At 40.5% G+C, this 23,008-nt stretch overlaps 1 long non-coding RNA gene across 1 annotated transcript in view; it reads right to left on the bottom strand.

The window, feature by feature from the left end:
• LOC310681866 overlaps positions 1-21,899 on the bottom strand; it is a 72,319-nt gene extending 50,420 nt beyond the window's left edge. Inside the window, exon 1 of the long non-coding RNA XR_014513665.1 lies at positions 21,814-21,899. This is a non-coding gene — a long non-coding RNA (uncharacterized lncRNA). The remainder of the gene's footprint in view (positions 1-21,813) is intronic.
• Between the last annotated feature and the right edge of the window lie 1,109 nt (positions 21,900-23,008).

The following is a 23,008-nucleotide window of genomic DNA, read 5'->3' as shown; positions in this document are numbered from 1 at the left end:
TAAAACTCAATTAAAGAGCCTGAGAACCTTAAAAGCTATAAGGAAAGCACAAGATGAACCTCATAATAAGGAAAGGTATCATATTGTTACCCACCTCACTTTATTTGGCAGGTTAAGAGCTGGATTCAACTAAATAGTTGCACTAACAGAAGCCAAAGCAATAAAACCCACTAGTGCAATGGGAATTTCCCCAATCCTCCCTTCATACCCCCCCCCAAGCTTGGGGGGGCAGGAGTGATCTCCTTAGCTCAACTTTGAATTCTACCCTGGGACTGGTTTTTCAGGTATTTCAATTTTCAGGTATTTTCAGGTACATCAACAAGCAGGTGGTTGTAAATTCATGCTTAAAACTATCTTCCAATCCAATACAAAAGAATTTTAATCTCTGCAACAGCTCTGTATGTACTTTGCCTCATAAAGAAATGAAACAAATTGCATATATCATTGTAATGGAGCATTCTAATTACAGTAAGTGATTAAAAAATTAAATACTTTCAGCCCCATCTTTGTAATATTCAACATGGTGCTTTCTCCTTCCTCCCTTAGTACAGACTGTCATTCAAACAGCAGAAGGATGAAAACACATTATTTCCATTTAAATTTGTATCCGTGTATTTGGAATGCTAATAGCAGTAGCAGAGAAAGTGCAAAAAGCATTCAAATAATCTAATTTCCTTAAAACTGCAAGTGTGCTGGGGACAGATGGGGCATGCTTATATTAATTACGCTTCTGCAGCCATGCATATAATTATGGGGTTAATTAAAAGGCAACTGTGATGTACACATTTTGCACTGTGCTGATTCCAGTTCAGTAGAACACCAAGCCTTTAAAGAGGAAGCTAGCAGCCACAGAAAAATTGCTATTTGAAATGTTCAAGTTTTTTTACAGTCTTTGCAAAAATAAACGAAGATTCATTCACACCAAAGTAATTTCCCATTGTTATCTCAGGAAAGCAGATCCCAGTAATCTCTTTCAATTCTCAACTGATATCTCATTTCTGGATCATAATTCCTTCATCTGAATTAGAAAGCGGTAATTATTTATTAAATGATACAATGTATCTCTCCCTAACTTATGTCGAACATCTGGTTACGTGAACAGAGGAATGTGGGAGGGGATTCAAGCGAGTGTCTAGTGTTTAGTAGGCTGCAATATCATCTAAGTAGCATCTTCATGTTAAAAAGACTGTATGATGTTTCACTGACATCATAGGGAAACTTTCCTTAACATTATTCTGTGGAATAAAAACAACAACCTCTTGAGGTGGTAGTTAGGATGAGAAAGGTTTTGGTGAGCAGATATGGAATTGTGTGAGCTTGGATGGAAGAGGACACCTTTCTCCCCTTCCCCTTTTTTTTTGGAAGCGGGGGAATGTCTCAGTTGGCTGCCATAACAACTCCTCTGACCAGAATTTAACTAGGTCATCCACTTGCATCATAAAATGGACAGTAATGGATAGGAGGAAGCATGAGATGAATCTATTCCTAGTGTTTACCACATTTGGCAACCCAGTGAGTTTAACTCATTTATAAGAATTCTTACTGCACAAAGACCAAAAATAAACTCCTTACATAAAGGATTATAATATCCCATCTGTGCTTTACTCCTAACAACTCTCAACATCCGTAACAAACTACAGTCCTCAGTATTTTGGAGGTAAAGTCACAGCTATTTAAAGTGGTATGATAATGTTTTAAATGTATTAATCTATACCAGTTCTCCCCAACCTGGTGCCTTCTGTATGTTTTTGGCCGTAGCTCCCATAGGCCACAGACAGCATGGTCAATGGTGAAGGAATGATAGGAGTTGTAATCCAATGCACCTGGAGGGCATCAAATTAGGAAAGACTGGTCTACATTATGCATTGCCCACTTAAGCCATACTCAGACATTTCAGCAAAAACACATGGGATTAACCTGGGAAGGGGGGGGGGCTAACAGAGAGCTGCACCCCAATGCCCCATGTGCTGCTGCTCCACTTCATACCATTACTCATTTAGTGACCAAACATGCTTGGAAGAGTCCCTACAAATGAGACCTGTGAGATTATACACCCCCACTTAAAGGTGCATTCACATGACAGTTGATTCTGCTTCCCTAATTGTTTATGTCATGTGATGTAAAAGCCACTTCTAGAAATCTAGCAGAATATAAGTAGATGTTTAGTGCTCATTTCCATGTTCATTGTTTCCAGAAAGCGTCTGTTTGCAATCCCACAGAAAACTGTGGGAGAAAAATGATGAAATTTGAGGCAGTATACAAGAATATCTTTCTTTTCTGCAATTTTCATGGGTGAATCGTGGGGGAACGGAAACATGCATGTGAAGAAAGCATGGGGGAGTAGTGATGTTGTCCAATGACATTTGTCATTGTGTGGCATCATGTGCCACAAATTTAGTGTGACATGTTGGTATAGTGGTCAACAAGCCACAACTCCATAATGCAACAGGTACTGCAGTGGAAAAGGACCATTAGAAAATGGGGTGGAACCATTATCATTATAATCAAGAAAACTAACACAATACTCCCCACATCTGAGTGCGCCCTTAATCCCACTCATGTTCATTCAAACACCTGAATAGGCTTTATAAGATGGCTAAAATAAGTTATGCATGACAACTTTTCCATGTTGCAGACATAATATGTAGTGCAGGAACACACTGTGTGAAACCTCTGCAGTGTGAAATTCTGTGCTTCTGTCTAAACTTATTGATTACTTTTCAAGTAATCTGCCTGCAAGCATGTTACTGAAATGACCCCTTCTGATGTGTGCCTATATATATATATATATGCAAACTTTAAAGTGTAAGGACTTGCATATGCTTATCTCCGTCATAACACCAATTTAGCTCAATAGCTAAATTATGTCTCACACATATATGAGCAATAAGTGAAATAAATAATCTGTATCCCCTCCCCACATGGCTGGGGCTCCAGAAAAGAAAGTTTGAAGGTACTAACTGAATATGAATGTAGCCGGTAACACTGAAGCTTAAAGGTTTTATTTTATAGGAAGTAGTACACTTTACTGACTATTTTTAATCCCCATAAACACTCAGTGTATCCAGTAACAATGACCCTTATGTGGAAGAAATTAAGCTGCTCTGGATTCAGACTCACTGTAGCTTTGTTGCTGTGGCATTAATCCCGCAAAACATCCCCTGCCTTTTTGGTTTCGTTCATCCCCTGGACAACCACATTATATAAACAAACTCCTGCTCCATTCCCACTGATGGAAAATTGGTCCATACCTACGATGCCAGAAGGCCTCCATTGATCAGCTGCCAAAAGTACAAAATGGTGTCAAAGCATCTCTTAGAGGCTGGATGACAACATCACAACAACCCAGTACTACAAACTGTAAGTACAAAGATGTGTTACATGCATATGCCAGGGATTTACAAAGAAGCACTCTTGGATTTGTTTGTCTTTTTGCCCATGGCTCAGTTTTTCACTCTGTTTCTTACTAATAGTGGAAACTGCTACCTGTGGAAATCAAAATGCATTTTACTACACATGTTATTTAAAACAACAACTCTGATTCTTAAACTTATATTGCCCCATTTTACATTCACGGTAAAGAAAAGCGTGGCAGGATTTACTACTGGCGGGAGCGGGGAACCAAACTATGGTAGAGAAGTGTATAGAAAAAGGATTCCTATTCTTAGCCAGTTCATGATCAGTGCTGAATACCACCTGTGATTAACCAACACTGTGGACACTTGAACAAAAGACCACAAAATAATAATCAGTGTATTGGTTCACCATTAGGATGGTCCATCATTGGACTGACATGCATCTGGAGTCCACACAGGTAACAGATTCTCTCTCACTCTAGGATACCTGGGTCATCGGTATCATAAGAAGAGCATGTTGACACATCTAGTCCAGTATCCTGTTTTCACAGTGACCTACCAGGTGCTTATTGGAAGCCCAGAATCAAGACCTGAATGCAGCAGCACTCTTGCCACTTGTGATTCCCAGCAGCTGGCAATCAGAGGCATACTGCCTCTGACAGAAGGAGGAGAACACAGCCATCTTGGCCAGTAGCCACGGAGAGCCTTTTATCCTCCATGAATTTATCTAATCCTATTTTGGATCCAAGATTATGGCCATCACTGCTTCTTGAAGGAACAAATTCCAGAGCTTAACTGTGCACTGTGTGAATACCATAGTGTTATTTTGTGCTATATCTTCTTGCCAAATGGCAAGGAGAATTTCACCACACATCAGAGACAGCTGCCAAGGAACCTTGGACAGCTAAACCATGGACCTTCTGCATGCAAAGCAGATGTTCTCATGGGATTCTACTAAATGCGGGGAAAGGTCCCCCACCCCAATGAACCATAATATTCAACCATATCTCCGATTTTTTTCTTTCTTTTTAAGGGTTATTTTCTAGCTTCTTAGAATCTGTTATGAGGTATAATATTCATCTCTCATTTTTGTGTGTGTGAGAGAAACTACTCTGCTCCCTCTTCTAGTGTTTTACTTTGTCCCCCACACAAGAAAAAATCCTGAGGATACCCATAGATATTTTGCCACTGATCTACTGCTCTTCCCCAGTTTCCATCACCACAGCTGCAATTTTAAATTAGAAACTTTCATACCATTGTAAAAAGAAAGTGATATAAAAATAGAGATCATCGTGAAATTTTATTTTATTTATTTGCCAATAATTATATCTTGCAACATTTTAAAGCTCTTTTTTGTTTGAATGCAAACTCCTTCCTCCGTAACACTGCCTCGCTGTTTTTATCCTGCAGTGTCTGTGATAATCCTGTGTCTGTGAAATTGCAATCTGTTGCCATGGAAATGGATGGGATGCCACAATTGTATGTAGCACTAGGACTTCACTTCAAGATCAAGGATGAGGAGATGAGTTTCCAGAGAGCTACATCAGTGACTATATTTTTATACAGCTGTCTGGGCAAGGGTTAAATTCAAGGTGGCATGGATGCTTAGGGGTGTACAACACTGGCAAGGGATCTGAAAAAGAAATGATGGGATGAAGCTGGAAATAGATGCCTGAAATGGGTTATTTTATGTCTTACAGGCACCTGGAATATTTGTCAGTGATCCTTATTCTTTGTCAGAACTGACAAAGTAAATGCGTGAATTTAATTAAAGCTACAATCCGAAACCCATTTACCTAGGAAACGTGCATACTGTTACACCATACAAACATTCCCAAGGAGCCACTGGGATTATATAAGTGGTTAGGGAAATTTTATCTACAGAGTGGCTTGTAGAGATGGATAGTTCAGTAGGTAGAGCATGAGACTCTCAATTCTAGGGTTGTGGGTTCAACCCCCACGTTGGGCAAAATAAATCCCACATTCCAGGGGGTTGAAATAGGGACCTTGGGGTCCCTTCCAACTCTAAGATTCTATGATTATATGATTCTAAATGTGTGTTGAGACAAAAACAGGAAGTGGCAGGAGAACACTTAGGTATTGTTGGAGAGTATAGTTGACAGGAACTGGGACTAGAAATGAGTTAATCTGTCCATTTCTGCATCTCCCAATTTTTATTTTTATTTTTTTTCTAATCTTGAATTCAGTTCTCTACACTTCCACATCAGTTTGAGGGTGTGTTTTTTCAAGAAAAAGAAAAAGAAAAGAAAGTCCTTGTGGAAATTCATCAGGATTTCAGTGCAATTTTTTCCTAACACACATTTTTGTAGATCTAATGCCCACTTTTTGCAAAGCAATTTCTCCTAATATAGTGCAGATTTACAAATCATTTTCACTAATATTCATTATAGACATTCTTTATCATCGCACGTGGGTTTTTGTACCACTACCTGGCTGGAGAACTCAATTGCACACTATCAGAGATGAGTGAATTTCAAAAGGTAGCTGTGTTTTGGTTCAAATTGTTTAGAGAAGTTTGAATTAGGTAAGCTCTCCTTTAAATGAGAACAGAATCACATTTCTCCCTCATCCCTAGTAGCTACCACAATTCCATTCATAACTTCAGCCACCAACCAATTATGCCAATTATGAATCAACCGGAGAATGTGGCTGTTGTGCATGTTGCCATCTAAAGTGTGGAACTAGCACATTCTCAGTAGCCCCTTCAAGCATTGAGAATCCATGAGTACCAAATGCCTGCACAAGGCTTCTGGTAGATATGTTCCTACTTTGCATGCGTAAATATTCTGCCCTGCAATTATTCTGGAAACAGCTGCCCTACTTATATCCCCTGATCATCTAGCCTTATATGACAAGGTGAAATAAAGGAACTGGGAGTTGGCAAGATAGAAAGTTGATGGCCACATATGTGTGACTTGGCGCACATTCTTTCATGTGATACATTCTTTCACATAGATCTTGGTCTAATTATTACCCGGATTTGTCTAGGATTGTTGAATGAACATATGACATCATTTAGGATTAGCCATTTGAATCAGAAGCTAATCTATCTCTGATTCAAGTCTGTCAGATCTCATTTAATGATTGGATTGCAGAAAGAATATGTATTGAGGAAACCTTAGAAGTAGAATCTTCTCTTATTGATCTAGAAGCAGATTAATTTTCTGCTGATTCTACAGCTTCCTTCTCAATTAGGGATAATGGAGGATGAAAGAGACTGTGATGAGAAAGGAAGATAATCTCATCCCATTATCAATTCCCTTGGATATCAGAGTCTATAAAAACCTTCACCAGTGCTCTGCCATGTAGGTAGTGGAGGAAAAGAAGAAGGAAAACAAGGGCATCATGACAGCATAAAATGGAGCAATAAAGGAGTCTCTATACAATTACCTGAGAGTTGAGTAATTTACAATCGTGCCCGGGTGAGACGAACAAAGTGGATGAGGGCTGATAGTGCAGTGGGTGACAACCGGAGACCCACTCCAGCTAGCAAGCAGGTAGATAGGCTGGCTGCTGTGGCTAGTAAGAAACAGTACAGCATGGGACAGCCTTTCCTAACCTGACAAACAAAAACACTCATCCCTGGAATTGGCCCTGGCAGTGCATTCACACTGCACCAACCTCCCCACCACCTAAACCTCTCCACCCCAAGAAGCAAAAGCAGCCCAGCTGCCAGGAAGTTAGCACAGCTGCTCTGCCCCACTCAGGGAGCTGCTTTTCATAACTTCTGAAAAAGCCAACATGAGCACAGACTGAATGTATATGCTGTGTGTATGGGAGCCCTGCAATCACCAGGGCCCACATACACATACAGAAACTTCCAGAAGTTGTGCCAATCCAAACACATGGAGAAGGGAGGAGCTAACGGACACGATCCATTTCCTCCAGCAGTATACCCAGTTGTACATCCTAACATTTTCATTAAGAAGTGCATATTAACAATGAAGGGTGCAAAAGCACAGATACGATCAAAGCAGCAAGACCTCCTATTTGGTAATGTTTGAATACAGCAAGGATGCTTAGACTGCAGGAAACTGACACAAGCAACTGCACAGGACTGTAACCTAAGTCACTCTTTCTCTCTCTGAGGAAACCAGAGCACCTAACAACTTTAATAATGAATAAGATACAAATCTCTTAGGTTAAAAAGAAAAAGAGCTGCGTCTTAAATTTTGTAGCTTTCAGTCAAAACGAACGTTGCTTAGCAACCACTGTACATGATCCACCTGGCTGACCTCGTTTAAAGACCTGGGCCAGAGCTGAAGCGTGGCAGCATTTGACTGAAAGCAGAAGAGGCTTGGCCAGGAGATAGCAGGAAGAGTGTTCAGCACCACACCAGCAGCTGGGTGCCTGGTGACATCTCCATGCTTAGAGGAAATGACCCATATGCTGCAGAGGCAAACGAACAATCACATTGTCAAGAAAGTTATGGAACTGCCAGCACTGTTCACCACCACTTCAAAAGTCGGCAAAAACCATCTAGCTTTCAAGCAGCAACTTCATCAGTAAAAGCAGTTTTAGCATTTTCTAACAATAGACATTCTTTTGAAGAGAAGTCCTAATTCTGACAGCTGGTATTTAGGTTTAATTTATTTCTTACAGTTTAAAAAGAAAGTAGTAATTTACCATTTTACATGGACAGGATTAATTTGTTTCTTTTTTTGTATTATTGCAATCTGTATCTAAATACCCATGGAGTTGAACCCTTCAAGGAGCATCTGGTCTGCTGCTTGTGTTTACTGAGGAAGAATGGGAGAGGGCAAGAAGCTTGTATCATGCTATTTCAGACCATGGAGCATGGCCTTTTTGGAAAGGAAGCACTCTGCGGTTGTGCTGACCACCCATTACTGCTTGAATGGGGACCTGTGCTCCTCTGAATGTTGTTAGACTCCTACTCCCATCAGACCCAGCCAGCAGAGCCATGGGAACTGGAGGAGAGCAACAGCTGGGGATGCACAGGTTCCCCATTCCTGCATCACTGCAACAGGTTCTCAGTGTAAAAACAAACTCAGAAGAATACACAGCTTAGTACAGGGATCAGGGATCTGTGGCTTTCCATGTGGTTTTGGACTGCAACTCTCATCATCCCTGGGAGTTCACATCCATGGCCACATCCATGGCTTTTTAGACCAAAAATTCTAATAGTTTTAACAAATAAATACAAAATAAATGTGTCCTCTGACATTTAACTGATTTCCCCAAGACTATCAGGGTTTTCCCCACCCTGTCTCCTCTCAGTTTCTCCATAACCCAAAAGAGGTAGTTTAATTGGTTCTCTAGACTTACACTTGTATAGTGCAGATAAAAATCATATCGTGTAAAAGCTGTGAAAGAGGATGTTTTTTCATCTTCCCCAACTCAAATAAATACCAGCTGAACCAATTTCCTGTACATTTGGAGATAAAGAATTCTCCCTTAGTTAGAAGAACGTGTGTTTAGAAATTGCAGAAGCTTCAGTTCAGTGTGTTGTTATAAGAAGGGCTATTTATAATTGAAAATATACTCTGCAAAAATGGATAGATCATGGAAGAAAAGATTAATACAGAAAAGACAGAGGGAAAGAATGAAACAAGGAAGGGTTTTAAATTTCATTTTTTTCCACTGTGTTTTCCACTGGTCCCATCACCTCCTGGCAAATAGAAGGGGATTTCTTGGGTTCCATGATCACTGCAGATGGTGATAGCAGCCACGAAATTAAAAGATGCCTGCTTCTTGGGAGAAAAGTGATGACAAACCTAGACAGCATCTTAAAAAGCAGAGACATCACCTTGCCAACAAAGGTCCGTATAGTAAAAGCTATGGTTTTCCCAGTAGTGATGTATGGAAGTGAGATCTGGACCATAAAGAAGGCTGATTGCCAAAGAATTTATGCTTTTGAATTATGGTGCTGGAGAGACTCTTGAGAGTCCCATGGACTGCAAGAAGGTCAAACCTATCCATTCTTAACGAAATCAGCCCTGAGTGCTCACTGGAAGGACAGATCCTGAAGCTGAGGCTCCAATACTGAAGCTGAGGCTCCAATGGCCACCTCATGAGAAGAGAAGACTCCCTGGAAAAGACCCGGATGTTGGGAAAGATTCAGGGCACAATGAGAAGGGGACAACAGAGGACGAGGTGGTTGGACAGTGTTCTCGAAGCTACTAACATGAGTTTGACCAAACTGCGGGAGGCAGTGGAAGACAGGAGTGCCTGGTGTGCTCTGGTACATGGGGTCACGAAGAGTCGGACATGACTAAACAACAACAAAAGCTGTTCTACCTGCATCAGCATACACAACTTGGGAGAAGTCAAGTTAGGACCACACTGGATATCCTTTGGCAAGTCACTCTTTCTCCACTGCAGAGAGTTGTTGAAAGGCTAAAATGTTGAAAGAATAAAGCCCATAGATTCTGCCCCATGAGCTCCTTGAAGAAAAGGTGGGGAAGAAATGAGATAAACACATTTTTGAATATTACAAATGCTTTGATTCCCATATGAGGAGAAAAAAGGTTTATATTTTCATATAGCAGAACTGCATTTGTTCGTGTGCAATTTTTTCTTGAAATACACACAGAAGGCAAACTTAGAAAATTTACCAAAAAAAATAGAGCAGCCTAGGAAAGTGTCTATAAAGAAGATTCGCTCAGGAAACAAGTTTAAATATAAGGTGGTAGAATTAAAATAACAATTGGATCCTTTACATCACAGGAGCAAAAATCTTTATTATTACTATTATTATTCTCAATTACCTTTTACAATAATTCCAACTTTAGCCCTCCAGTTTCATTTGTTCATGGTTGTACCAAGGTTCTGTGATGTAATTTGTAATGCTGGTTGATCACTTCCAGCAAGTTGCTGTTGGCAACCATCCATCTCAAGAGACAATGCAGTGCACCTCTGGGAGTGAAATCAAACCACTGCATTAATAGCACCAAAGAGACCTCCCCAGGGTGCAAGCCTGGGCAGTATAGAGATTCTGGGGTGCCCAGACAACAAGAGCCCCCCTCTCAGCCTTGCTGATGTGGTCCAAAGGAAAGCATAGCAATACATTTGGCACCAGCTTGGCTGCAAGCTGCCATCCAATTGTCTTAGGAACTCCACTCCAGATTTGTATAGGGTTTCCTCATCAACTGTTTCTTCTCTCGAAATTATCGCACAAGGCAGTGGTAGTTTAGGATAAGAGCTTTGCTTCTCCTTTCCAGGTTGATGAGCCCCATCTGCCCTTCACTTCCCTCTATAGCACGTTCAGAAACCACCTTCTTGATTGTTGGACCCACTATTGGTTTCATCCGCTCAATCCACCGGAGCCTGCATGCAGGAGAAATCCCTAACTCACCAAGGGTTTGAGACTCATCAGCCACTGTCATCTGGTTTAGCCAGCCAGTCAAAGCCATTCCTGAGTTGTGCCTGCTGTCACATGGTGACAGCTTCTAGGAGCCACAGGTGATAGGTGAGTGCAGGGTGGGGACCAAAGGTGTACAAATTACCCCAGAAGGAGCATGATGTGTCCTTCACCAGAGGGACTACCCCTCCCCCAACTTACCATAAGCCCTTTTTACCTACTTCCACCAAGATAAACAAAAGAGCATTTGCACCAATCTTGGGAAAATATCTCTAAGTGCACTGTTTGTCCACAGTACTACCCTTCCATTTGGCTCTCATAAACATGAGACGTGGTTTATTTCAGCCAAATCCTACTAGCGCCCTTTTAAAATCTGTTAAACAAAACCAGGTGGTCTTCAAAGGACAGGAAAAGTAATTGTAGAAGTTCAGGACCCTCTCTAAGTGTCAGCATCCTTGTAAAATGCAGCTGAACATTACATCACATCTATTGTGTAAACATCACAGCACTGGATAAAGGCAACTCTCCAGCGAGCTTGGCAGCCTGCTCTACCTTTCATTTTGTTTAATAGGCCCCGTTGTCTGGTTATGTCCATTTTCCTTCACTGTTCCTTCAAAATGGATTACAGCACAATAAACGTCAGATTGTCAAATGGACTTCTCTGGCCTCAGCTGGTGCCAAATCGCAAGCCATTCAATGCCCTGAAAGAGGGATACTGAGGTAGAAAAGCAAAATTAATTCCTTACAAAAAACATTCTTCTTTCCCTAAAAGACAGGAAGGAAACATGACCCAATGGCCAACTTCTCCCTTTGCCTTCAGTACTCTAAAATGTCTATGCCAGCTACACCCCCAACTCAGCTTGGCTTGCCTTCATATGGTTAGTTGTACAAATAAGAAATCCTGGGCAGATTGTGATCAGATTGAGTTACAGCTGGGCACCATCTGAAAACTTACCTAGAGATGAAATGGTGGCTCGTTGGCTGACATTAAAACAAGCTTGAAGTTCATGACACACAACACTGTGGTCCCAAAGAACACATTGCTACCACCATAGGCAAAGGCATTTTAAAATTTCTCTGGTGAGTCATATGAGCTTTCGTTTTCCCTTGGTCTCATTCCTCAGCATTCTTGCCTGTCTGTTGAGTTCAGCTGAAATCAAACTGAATTCTGAATTCCCTTAAAAATATCAGTAAGTATATCCTATTAGAGATCAAAAGGTGACAGAAAACTCTCTCCACAAACAAATATTAATGCAAAAGCCTCCAAGAAACCATTCTTTGTATTGAGGCAATTTTCCTACTGCTGCTTTCAAGTGATTTACTCTTATTTTATCATTGTTATAATTGTTTTAAGTTACCCTTGTTGGTCACCTTAAGTTCAACTGAAGAAGGTTGGGGTGTAAACTTTTTAAATAAATTAAATTGATAAACTAAGAGTAATTTGTTCCAAATGTTCGTAAACTGTAACTGTGGAGTTTGGGGGAGGAGGAGGAGGAGAAATACCCTACCATCTGACTGGGTTGCCCCAGCCACTCTTTGTGCCTTCCAGTGTATATAGAAGCATAATAGAACATTACACATTAAAAAGCTTTTCTATACATAGGGTTGCCATATTTCAAACAGTGAAAATCCAGATAGAAAAGTTGTTGTCTTCTAAAGGTTATATAGCAAAAGTGGTGCAAGATCCAGTGTGAAGCTGACTGAATATCAGAGTGTATAATTGTTTCTATCACATGGCAATAAAGGCAGGAAAAAATATCTGTATTGCTGCCTCCATTGCATGCTCAAGAAGGTACTCAGCAGAGCTCTTTTGTGTGGTAAAGAGGGTGCTGTCCCCTGCCCCAGGTAATGGGGTGTTAGAATCACCCAAGGCCTGCTACAAGTCTGCTAGGTACTCTGAGAACAAAATCACTTGACCTCATATGATACTTGAACGTCTGCAAAAAAATAAGCCTTTTGCATATTTTATTCTAACTGTAATAATGTGATTGGCGCAGTTCTTTTCTATTGTTTGTCTTGCTTGTACGTTGTTGTTTTTGAAAACTCAATAAACACAAGCAGTCTGCAAATAAATTCTGAACCAAATCTAAGGGGTTATTTGTCCTCAGTTTTCAGAAGCAAAATGTCTGATTCCCAAAAGATCAACATGTTCATATGAACACATACCAAAAGTAAATTATAAAAGCAAAATTATGAGACCTTTAGCACTGTTGGCTATCCAAAGGATTTTGAAGCACAAGTAGCAAAACTTTTAAACTGGTGCTGCCAAATATTTTGTGAACTTTATACAAATGTCTAGTTGTATCCACTGAAAGTTATCCTGTCATAAAAGATCATAGAAAGCTACTGTGATTTTAAAATGGTCTTCTTTGATGATGTTTTCTTATGAATAATGCACTCCTGTGAGGCAGTCAAATTTATATATAACTATGTCCTAAGACCAAAGAAATTTTTAGCTTTTCTGACGTTAGTTTTATATAAATCTGATTGATGGTGGGGAAAAAGAAAAATGCACCATGAAACAGAAACAAGAAAAGGTCAGCATGCAGTAACACTTCCAGAATTGTATAAATTCAGTGTACACTAGTTGCAAAATGAGTAAGTTAAGCCACTTGATTTGAATGAGTTGAACCAATCCAATGGGTAGACAGAGCCTCATGTCTTTAGTGTAGTCAGGAACCATGTTATCATTGCATTGCCTTCTCCTTCTGTCAGAGCCAAGAAAACTCCTCCTTCTCTGCTATCATTTCTGGTTTAATATTCCTTCTAGGTCCGCTATGGTGTATGGGTTGTACGCAATACTATGCAAGAAGAGTGCAACTGATCCAACAGATATTTCCCTTCCCCTCCTCTTCCCTGCAACCCCATCTATTCCCTAAAAAATCTCTCTAGAGAGTTGAGGGGACCTAGGGGGCATTGTGAGATGTGCCTTACAGGGCTTCAGCAAGGATGAGGAATTATCCAATGTTGGCAGAGGGTTTTGCACGAGCAGAGCAGAGGATGAGAGCATTTTATCTGTCACCCAGAGTAGAATGGATAAATGGCAGCTTGGAGTCAAATTCAACAAACTGTTCCTGCTAGCAGAAGCCCATATAAGGACTTTCACTTTGAGGGGGGGTTCCTCCCTCTTCTTCCCCGTCATGTTCTCCCCCCCCCCATTGGCTCAAAGGAAGAAAGGAAGGAATTTAAAAGAAGGAAGCTAAGGTAATGTCACTGCTAGTAGTGGACCCCCCCCCATTAAAAAACAGTTAAAGAATTTCTCCGCTTCCTATGGAAATTCCCCAAATTTCTTTGCCAACAAAGAAGAATTTTGAGAAGCCATTTCTACACAGCTCTATGCGTTATGTTGCCGCCTTCTTCTTCTTCTTCTTCTTCTTCTTCTTCTTCTTCTTCTTCTTCTTCTTCTTCCATTAGTTGACTGTGCAGTGAAGATGCAGAGAATCAGTCTCTGATTCACTCTTCTAACCCATCTCAGCAAGTATCATATTCTTAAAAGAAACAAGACACCAGTGTAGGCAGCAATGACAGCACGACTGTGCCAGCAGAAGATCAGCAATGTTTTGCTTCAAGTCTATCCCTGCCCCTTCCTGTCCCTGTCCACTTTCACTACTGAACATGGAACAAACATTTGAAAAGGTTATGAGCGACCCAGGCATTTGTTCTCTTTCCAGGCAGCACAACATTTAAGAGACTCTGGATGTTTGTTGCTACGGTGAATCTGATGATCTTCTAATTGTCTTCTAGAATAGATGGTGGCAGGCTATTAATGTAAGAATTATAAAGACTGGTGATGGAAGTAGTCGGAGCAAGGTCTGAAGTGAACATGGAAAGATCTTAAGAAAATGGTCCAGATTCCTCTAGAAGTCACTTTGATTTGTGTGGGAAGTCACTTTGATTTGTGTGGGAATGAATCACCTGTAATAACTGTAAGTGAAATTAATTTTACAAGGTGATCTTCAGATGTTCTTTTGTTTATTTTATCTCATCCCTGAGTTGTGAGGAAGGAAGAGAAACCTGAGGAAGGAAAACGAGAGGAAATTTATGCAGACAGTTTTGTTTTTCTTTTCAAAAAAGTGAAAAATGCATTTTGATTTATACCGCTCTTGAATTTTAATGAATAGCTTCCTGAGAACACATCTGTGCTATGATACTTTCCAGCTGCAGTGAAATTCGGAAGGGATGTATAAAGAGAAAGAGTGTTTGTGCATAGCCTTCAGCCAGGTTTCCCTGATAGTTCTTTTTAAACTCTCTAAGCAATGAAGGTCAGTTCCCACATTATTTGTTGACATAGCAAAACCTTCATGCAATGACTTACCACATTATTTTCACATGGTGAGGTATTCTTGAGAATAGCCTCCATGTGTGTGGGGGGGGGGAGGGGATACCACACCAAAGAAAAATACTTAAGAAACCTTTTCTCAAAACACCTCACCATGAAAAAATACAACAGTGTTTCTGCATGAGGCTTTCAAAAGTCACAAAGATACACTATAATCTCATGTAAATGGCATTGTGGGCATCTAAAACTAGTATGAGCTATCCACATCCAAATAAATTTGGACTCAACAGACTGTCAAATAATGGCACTTCTGCATGTTAAATGTGTTAGTATACTCTTTTTAAAGTAGAAAATAAAAATAATTTATCCAAAACGCATGTCTTCAATAGCATTGTGTCACAACTGACATTTGAACATTTCCCTTAAAGTGAATCCACATGTTTGCTCACTTCCACATTTTGCGTTGTGAACTATTCCCCTCACAAAGCTACACTTCCCAGAGTGGTTTATCAATCATTCCTTCTTTCCCTGAAACTCTGGGGACTCTATTTAGTTGAGATTCCTGCATTGCAGAGGGTTGGACTAGGTGACCCTCCCGTCCCTTCCAGTTCTATGATTCTATGACTCACCTGATCACTGCAGTGTACTGATGCAGCCACAACATCAAGGACTGCTGACCTTCCGTAAGTAGAGCTTGGGCCTTGCACTAGCGCCCCTCCTGTGCCTGACAGTTCTGTGGCATGTATTGTGAGAGAAATAATCATAACTTGAGTGCTTTGAAACCTAAATGCAAGATGATGAGCATTGCTCTACCCTTGTGAAGTTATTGGCCTAATTTGCTTCATTTTTATGGCTTATAGAAACTAAAGTCCTTCTTCCAATCCAGCCCAGCTAATGACACTATAAGAGGCAGGACTTTGTTAAAATACTATGATCCTTGTTCTCAACACAGAATAGTCAGGCAGCTAAAGAGTAGTCCAGAGATAATAGCAATAGCAATAACAATTTATTATTTATACCCCGCCCATCTGGCTAGATTTCCCTACCAACAGGCTATTAAAAGCACGATAAAACATAAAACATTAAAAATTTCCCTAAACAGAGCTGCCTTCAGCTGTCTTCTAAAAGTCAGTTGTTTATTTCCTTGACATCTGATGGGAGGGCCTTCCACAGGGCGGGCACCACAACCAAGAAGGCCCTCTGCCTGGTTCCCTGTAACTTCACATCTCGCAGTGAGGGAACCACCAGAAGGCCCTCGGCGCTGGATCTCAGTGACTGAATGATGAGGGTGGAGACATTCTTTCAGGTATACTGGGCCGAGGCCATTTAGGGCTTTAATTGTAAGCACCAACACTTTGAATTGTGCTCGGAAACGTAAGAAATTATTCTAATGTTGCTTGGGCTACCTTTTTTGGATGATGAATTGTCAGAGTTAGAAAGCTTACAAAATGTTAAATGCTACGAATCCAATGCACTGCACCATCATGTTGCTTACTAGATTAGAAGTTAATATTTAAACCCACTTTTCTATCAAAATAATACTGAAAGCAGATTGTAATGAAAGCAGAAACAACAAGACACTACCGACATGACTTCTCTTTTTCTCCTCCTGCTTTCTCCAGCAGTTTCTGAGATTCTGACTAGGATTACCCAAAGGATAACTCAAGAATTACTTCCTTTGGTGGCAGCTGTCTTCTTCTGTAAGATAACAGTGGTAAACACAATCTTCCGGGTTATTTCTTTTTAGAAGTCTCCATAGGCAACACACCTGCACCAGTAAAATGAAGGGAGGCTGTCCAAGAACTCACATTCTGATCCCTTGCACTTCTCTCATTCATATCAATGGAAGTTGTGCAGGGTAGTTTCTTGTTGCATTGTGCTCTTAATCTCAAATGAGCAGAAGGTTGATTTGCAATAGATCAGCAAGTATTTCTGATTCCCAGTTGTTAAATAAAAGCAGCAACAAAATGACTGCTTCCCTGGTATTGAATGTTTATGTCATTGAATGTTTTAGCCTAAGGTATACTGCTAGAATTAAAGTAGGATAACGAGCAGTGGGTTTTTCTATGGAAAGACTATGAGCTCTGTTCATTCTGGAACTCAAAACAAATTCCTGGACTAAGAATTATTTAATTCTATGTACATACCTTTTGTGCCAGGCTGCAGTTGGTGGATCTTGGGGGTCCTAGCAGAAAACATAGCAGATCTCACAAGCCTGACATCTGCCCACCCACTCCTGCTCTAAAGAGAAAGCATTTCTCGACTCTGAGATGGCTGGTTGTTTTCAGAAGAGCTGACGCACAGGAACGAACTGATTCCTCATCTTGACGTTCTTCTGAACAATCATGAGGCATAATTATGTATGTCGTCAGGAAAAAGTAATAATTCCCTGCCCACAACGTATTTTCCTTTCCTAAACAAAAGGGAAAGAAAACATCTGACTCACAATGAAAGAGTCCATGCAGCAGGATTATGCTTCTCTAACTAGTCAGCAGCCCACTCTTGCCTGGAGGAACATAGTGAAAGCTATCGCTACAGGGCAAGAAACTTTGCTGAACCCTTGGCATGCGTCCCCTTTGAAATGACAAGAGAAATCCTGTTATTGGTAAAACAATAAAGCAAGGCTTGTTGGAATAACCCATTACTATTCTTTAATTCAGGCCGCTTCAGTAAGAAAATGACTGCTCTGTCTGTTTTTGGTTTTTGGAAATCAATCCTCCTTTGTTCCACCCTGTCTCTGAGGTTTTTCGGATTAACTCCCAAATAAATTAACAGGCCTCTGCTGAATGGACCCTAGAGAAATAACAACCTTGATACTCCCTCTGCATATCTGGCAGGGACAATGATTCTGCAGCTTCCATGACGTGTTTCAGATTTCCAAACTCTGCATGAGCAATAGTAAGCTCTTTAAGTAAGAGTTCACTTCTTCAAATGCTACTGCACGCTTCCTAAGTGTTATGAAATGTACTTACAGGAAGCTCTCACCCTGCTAGTGGGGCAAAGATTATGGGCCCATCACACAGAATGACTCAAGAATTTTGGCACAATGTTGCTGTTTGTTTGTTTGTTTGTTTGTTTGTTTGTTTGTTTGTTTTAAGGAAGCCTTCAAAATTACAAGGAAGATTTGAAGGGAAAATAAGTGTCTGTTTATTTTTATTGGCATTTCTGTTCTGCTGCAGTTTGCCTTCCGCCAAAATTGACTTTCTTCATCTTACTGTCCTCTGTTGCAAAATTATGCAACTTGTGTCATTTATGTAATTAATTATATAAATTACATAAACTATGCTGTCATTGTGTTAGTCCACCTCATGGGGAAGTATGATCAATTATCCACGGTTTGAAGGCTGAAAGCAACAAAAGAGTGGATAATAATAATAATAACAACAGCAACAACAACAACAACAATAATAATTTTTATTTATATCCCGCCCTCCCCAGCCGAAGCCGGGCTCAGGGCGGCTAACAACAATTAATTAAATAATCAAACAATCAAATAATCCAACATTCTAAAAACAGTCCATTATAAAAATTAATTAAAATCAAATTAATGGCAACCGTTAAGCAAAATTCTGTGCAGGTTGCCAGAGGAGGGAGTCAGGCTGGGCCCTGACCAAAGGCCTGGTGGAACAACTCTGTCTTGCAGGCTCTGCGGAAAGATGTCAGGTCCCGCAGGGCCCTAGTCTCTTGTGACAGAGCATTCCACCAGATTGGAGCCGCAGCCGAGAAAGCGCTGGCTCTAGTTGAGGCCAGCCTAACCTCTTTGAGGCCTGGGACCTTCAGGATGCCAGCCATATTCATTGGATTGATTTCTGTTTTGGTCATGGGATGAAGAAACCAACACAGGCAATTTTTGCTTCTGTTTCTGTCACTATGGGGCATTCTTTTTGCTTTGCCAATTTGACACATTATAGTGAAAATACTTCTAATCATGACAAGCATCTTTGTGGATCCAGAAGTGGGAAAGTGAATGATCTGTCTCTATTTTCAACATACACATAGAACAGATGAAATTCATCCATCTAAATTTAAGATTATTTGCCCACAATTAGCAGGCCAATAAATAAGACATTTCAGATATACCATAATTACTGCAAGTCAAGCTATAGGTAGGCATACTACTAACCTAGGTATACCTCAACCACTGTTGCTTTGTACAAAATGTTATTGCTCCTCATATAGCCATCTTTTCCTGATCCACTTGAAAACAAAGCTGGTATATCTTAGATGGGAACTCTTGCAAACTGCAATTCTTTGACCCTATTGCTAGCACAGGACAGACTTCACATTACTGAAAACAAAGTCCCAGGCAATTGTGTTTCATGGAGGCCAAAGACTCTGGGAGCCAAGGATGGATCACAGGTATGTTTGCCCTGAAAGCCAATTTCATTCTAATAAAAATCTCTAGGACACTGTCAGCACATACCTTGTCCCAGTTCCCTTCTGCTTTGGAATCTCACTTAAGTTTTGTGGAATCAGGCTATTTCCAGAATGTATGGAATGTGACCTTAATACTTTGAGCAGCAAGCTAGATGTTCATAAGACACAGCATTCATCATATCTGCCTTGCCAGTGGCAGAATTTATTTATTTTTAATCTAGAATTACACAGTAAGTCTACATAACAAAAGAACAGGAAATGGTTATTGGACTTTTGCACAGTCTCTCTCTGTGTGTATAATATATACAGTGTGAATCTGGCTTCCTGTTTTGTGTGTGTGTGTGTGTGTGTGTGTGTGTGTGTTTGGCGGGGATAAAGGCAGGGTCTCCCGAAGTGTGTGTGGGGCTGATGATACAACAGCCCTGCTGCTTATTCCCAAATGCAAGTCTACTTCAAGTAATCCTAAGAGAACTCTTGAGGAAAGGGCAAATAGGATATGTTGAGTCTTAATGCTGTCACATTGTAAAAGCTTGTATGGGGGAGTTGAGTCATTCAGTTTGTCTGCTTTCCAAACCCCAGACCAAGGAAGCAAATCTTCTTCCAAGACATAGGCAACATGGGGAATAGCACAGCTCCACTGTCCCTTGATGTATTTGTAGAAACAGCTATATAGTGCCTTTCAGCCCCAATAAGAGCCTCTAAGGGGGTTGACAATGATTAAAAAACACCCGACCCTGGCACAATAGCAGTTGATAGCAGTCAAACCACAATGAAAACAAGCTTTGAGCTAGAAGCTGTCCTGACAGAGGGGATGGCCCTGAGGATTGCACTCCCCATGAGCCTGCAAATCCCAAATCAAGAGATCCCCATGGGCTTCAAAGAATCTATAGATATTTCTGTCTCAAGGTCAATGCATTTTCCAGGCAGTCAAAGCATATTTTACCTAGAAAAGCACAATACTTCCTTCACATTGTGTACCCATTGCCATTGCAGTATGGAATGTGGTTGCCTGAATGTCACCTATTCTGTAATTAGTGCACAAAGACAGAATCTCTCCCCTTCAACAATATTACATTAGTAGCTCAAGCATGCTGATCTATTTTTAATCCATTTTAAATTATGGGGATTTTTTGTTTTGTTCTTAGGCTTTGTCCAGTACAATCCTATGCTTGTTTACCCAGAAGTGTTCCACAGTGTTCACTGAGACATATAGTGTAATGCGATGCTTGTTTATTTTGAAGTCCCTCTGAGGTTTTCTCCTGGGTAAATGGGGATAGGATTGCAGTCTTAATTGTTTGGAAACTGTGTGATGTCATGCCATTTTAAAAGCTTTTATAAAAGTTTTTTAGTGCATGCAAGGGAGGTTGGATAGTTTGAAATTGTGCTGCCCATTTCAGACATGCCACTATTTATTTTTTTAAAGTGGCAAAGAATTGCAAAGTGATCCCACCACCCTCCATACCCTAATTAAAAAGAAATATGGGGAGATAGGATAATGCACTGTTTCTAAGATATTGTTGAAACATTGTAGGGTGTTATACCATAATTATAATGCTGTTTGAGAATATTTTTAGTGATGCCGCAATTAATTGCCCCCCATTTAAATATCCTGCCTTTCCTCCAAGTAGTTCAAGGAGGTAGACATGTTTCTTCCCTAGTTTATCCTCACAGCATCCTTGTGAGGAAGGTTACATTGAGATATAGTGACTGGCCCAATGGGCAGGGTGGGGATTCCATCTCTGTCTCTGAGCTCGGGCTCAGGTGGAGACAGTAGGGCTGCTATGAGGCCTGACAGGTCTTGCTTGGCCTCACTGCCACTTGACTCCATCTGTTCCTCTTCCCTTCAGGGCTGGAGAGGTGCTGCCAGGCAGAGGAGACACAACTTGAGTAGATGCACATAGTTTGATCGGGTATAAATCAGCTTCCTGTGTTTCTATTACAAAGGCATGGATGACCAGGGTACAGCATTTTCATATTTTTCATTCCTAAATCCAATCCATCTCATTTCTGCATTTAAAATACATCCCCCCCCCCCCGCCTCAAAATACGCATCTTAAAAGACATTTGTAGAGTGGTACCTTGGATTACAGACGCTTCAGGTTACAGATGCTTCAGGTTACAGACTCCGCTAACCCAGAAATAGTACCTTGGGTTAAGAACTTTGCTTCAGGATGAGAACAGAAATTGGGCAGCAGTGCAGCAGCAGCAGCAGGAGGAGGAGGAGGCCCAATTAGCTAAAGTGGTACCTCAGGTTAAGAACAGTTTCAGGTTAAGAACAGACCTAACGAATTAAGTTCTTAACCCGAGGTACCACTGTATATGTTTTTGACCCAAGAAAGGTGTTGGAATATTCAGGAATGTACAATTGTTGTAAACCACTTTGATTGTATCAGTATTCATTAAAAAATAAATAAATAAATGTTGGTTCATATCAGAATACAAAGAGAATATCCACTCACCTGGAGCTCTGGGTGGACAGTCTTTGCCATGACTGTGGTGGGTCTGGGGAGGCCACCATCTTCAGTGCAGCTGGAGGAGGGGACAGTCAGCTGGAGCCAACCACATCTGGCAGCATCAGACAACCAGGTACTGGTAGGAAGTGCCCGCAAGACCAATATCAGAATACACAAAGAATGAATTCCTCCAACATCCCTAGTTCTAAAGTGAACACAATTCACTCAAATTCAGTAAATTCTGTTAGTTACTTCAAACAGTATACTAAATAATGGCTCCAGAATAACCAGATCTACACACACTGATAAAGATTCAAAGAACTAAGTTTTCAGATGTAATTATTTTATTCCTAACATCCAGATCAGTCATTTGTTTCAACCATATGCTGGCTGGTGAGGTTCGAGGTTATTGTATAAATTTACAAGGTCCTTAAGAACTTGGGTCTAGGATTCCTCAAGGACCACATGATTCCTCAATTCCCTGCTCAAGATAACTGAGGTCTTTGGGGGAATCACTGTTAATCATCTCCTTTGGCTTAGATGCATGGTTTGTATCTACCAGTATCTAGTACTATGAGCCCCATTTTATGGAAATCCCTTCCAGTTGAGGTTAGATAGGCCCCCTTCCAGCTGAATGTGCGGCACCTACTGAGGACTTTTCCTTTCCAGCAGGCATTGAATTCTAATTTTAGAGTTTTAACTGATTCTTATCTTTATTGAACTGGGTTACTTGTTCACTACATAATAGAGAAAATAAAGTAAATAATAACATCTTTTATTCTTGAACAGGAATTTAGAGCTCAGTAATACTGATAGACAATTTTTCCATGTGAATTTGTTTTCTCTTTTTTATTGTGTCTTTTGCAAAGTATTCTGGGTTTAGTCCTTGCAACATGGAGTCTTTCTTTGAATGCCCTGTTCTTTAATCGGACACTGCCTTTCTTGTCCAATCCAATAATCCAGCAGAGAGATGGAAGGAGATGAATGCAATCACTTTCTGGACATGTTTTTCACAGAAAAGATTTTCAGGACTGTCTTTCTAGGTCAGTAATTCACAAGACATTTCATAAAAACTCAGTTTCTTTTCCCCTCTTGGCCCATTGGTGATAAATGAAAGAAAGACTGCTTTCAGAAACTGCTCAAATCCCATTACTAGAAACTAAGATCGTCAGAGACTAGCTTTCCTGGGTATCTTTCATGT

This window comes from Podarcis tiliguerta (assembly GCF_965153285.1).
Source record: "Podarcis tiliguerta genome assembly, chromosome: 7".
Taxonomy (NCBI): domain Eukaryota; kingdom Metazoa; phylum Chordata; class Lepidosauria; order Squamata; family Lacertidae; genus Podarcis; species Podarcis tiliguerta.
This window is presented reverse-complemented; position numbering and strand designations above follow the sequence as displayed.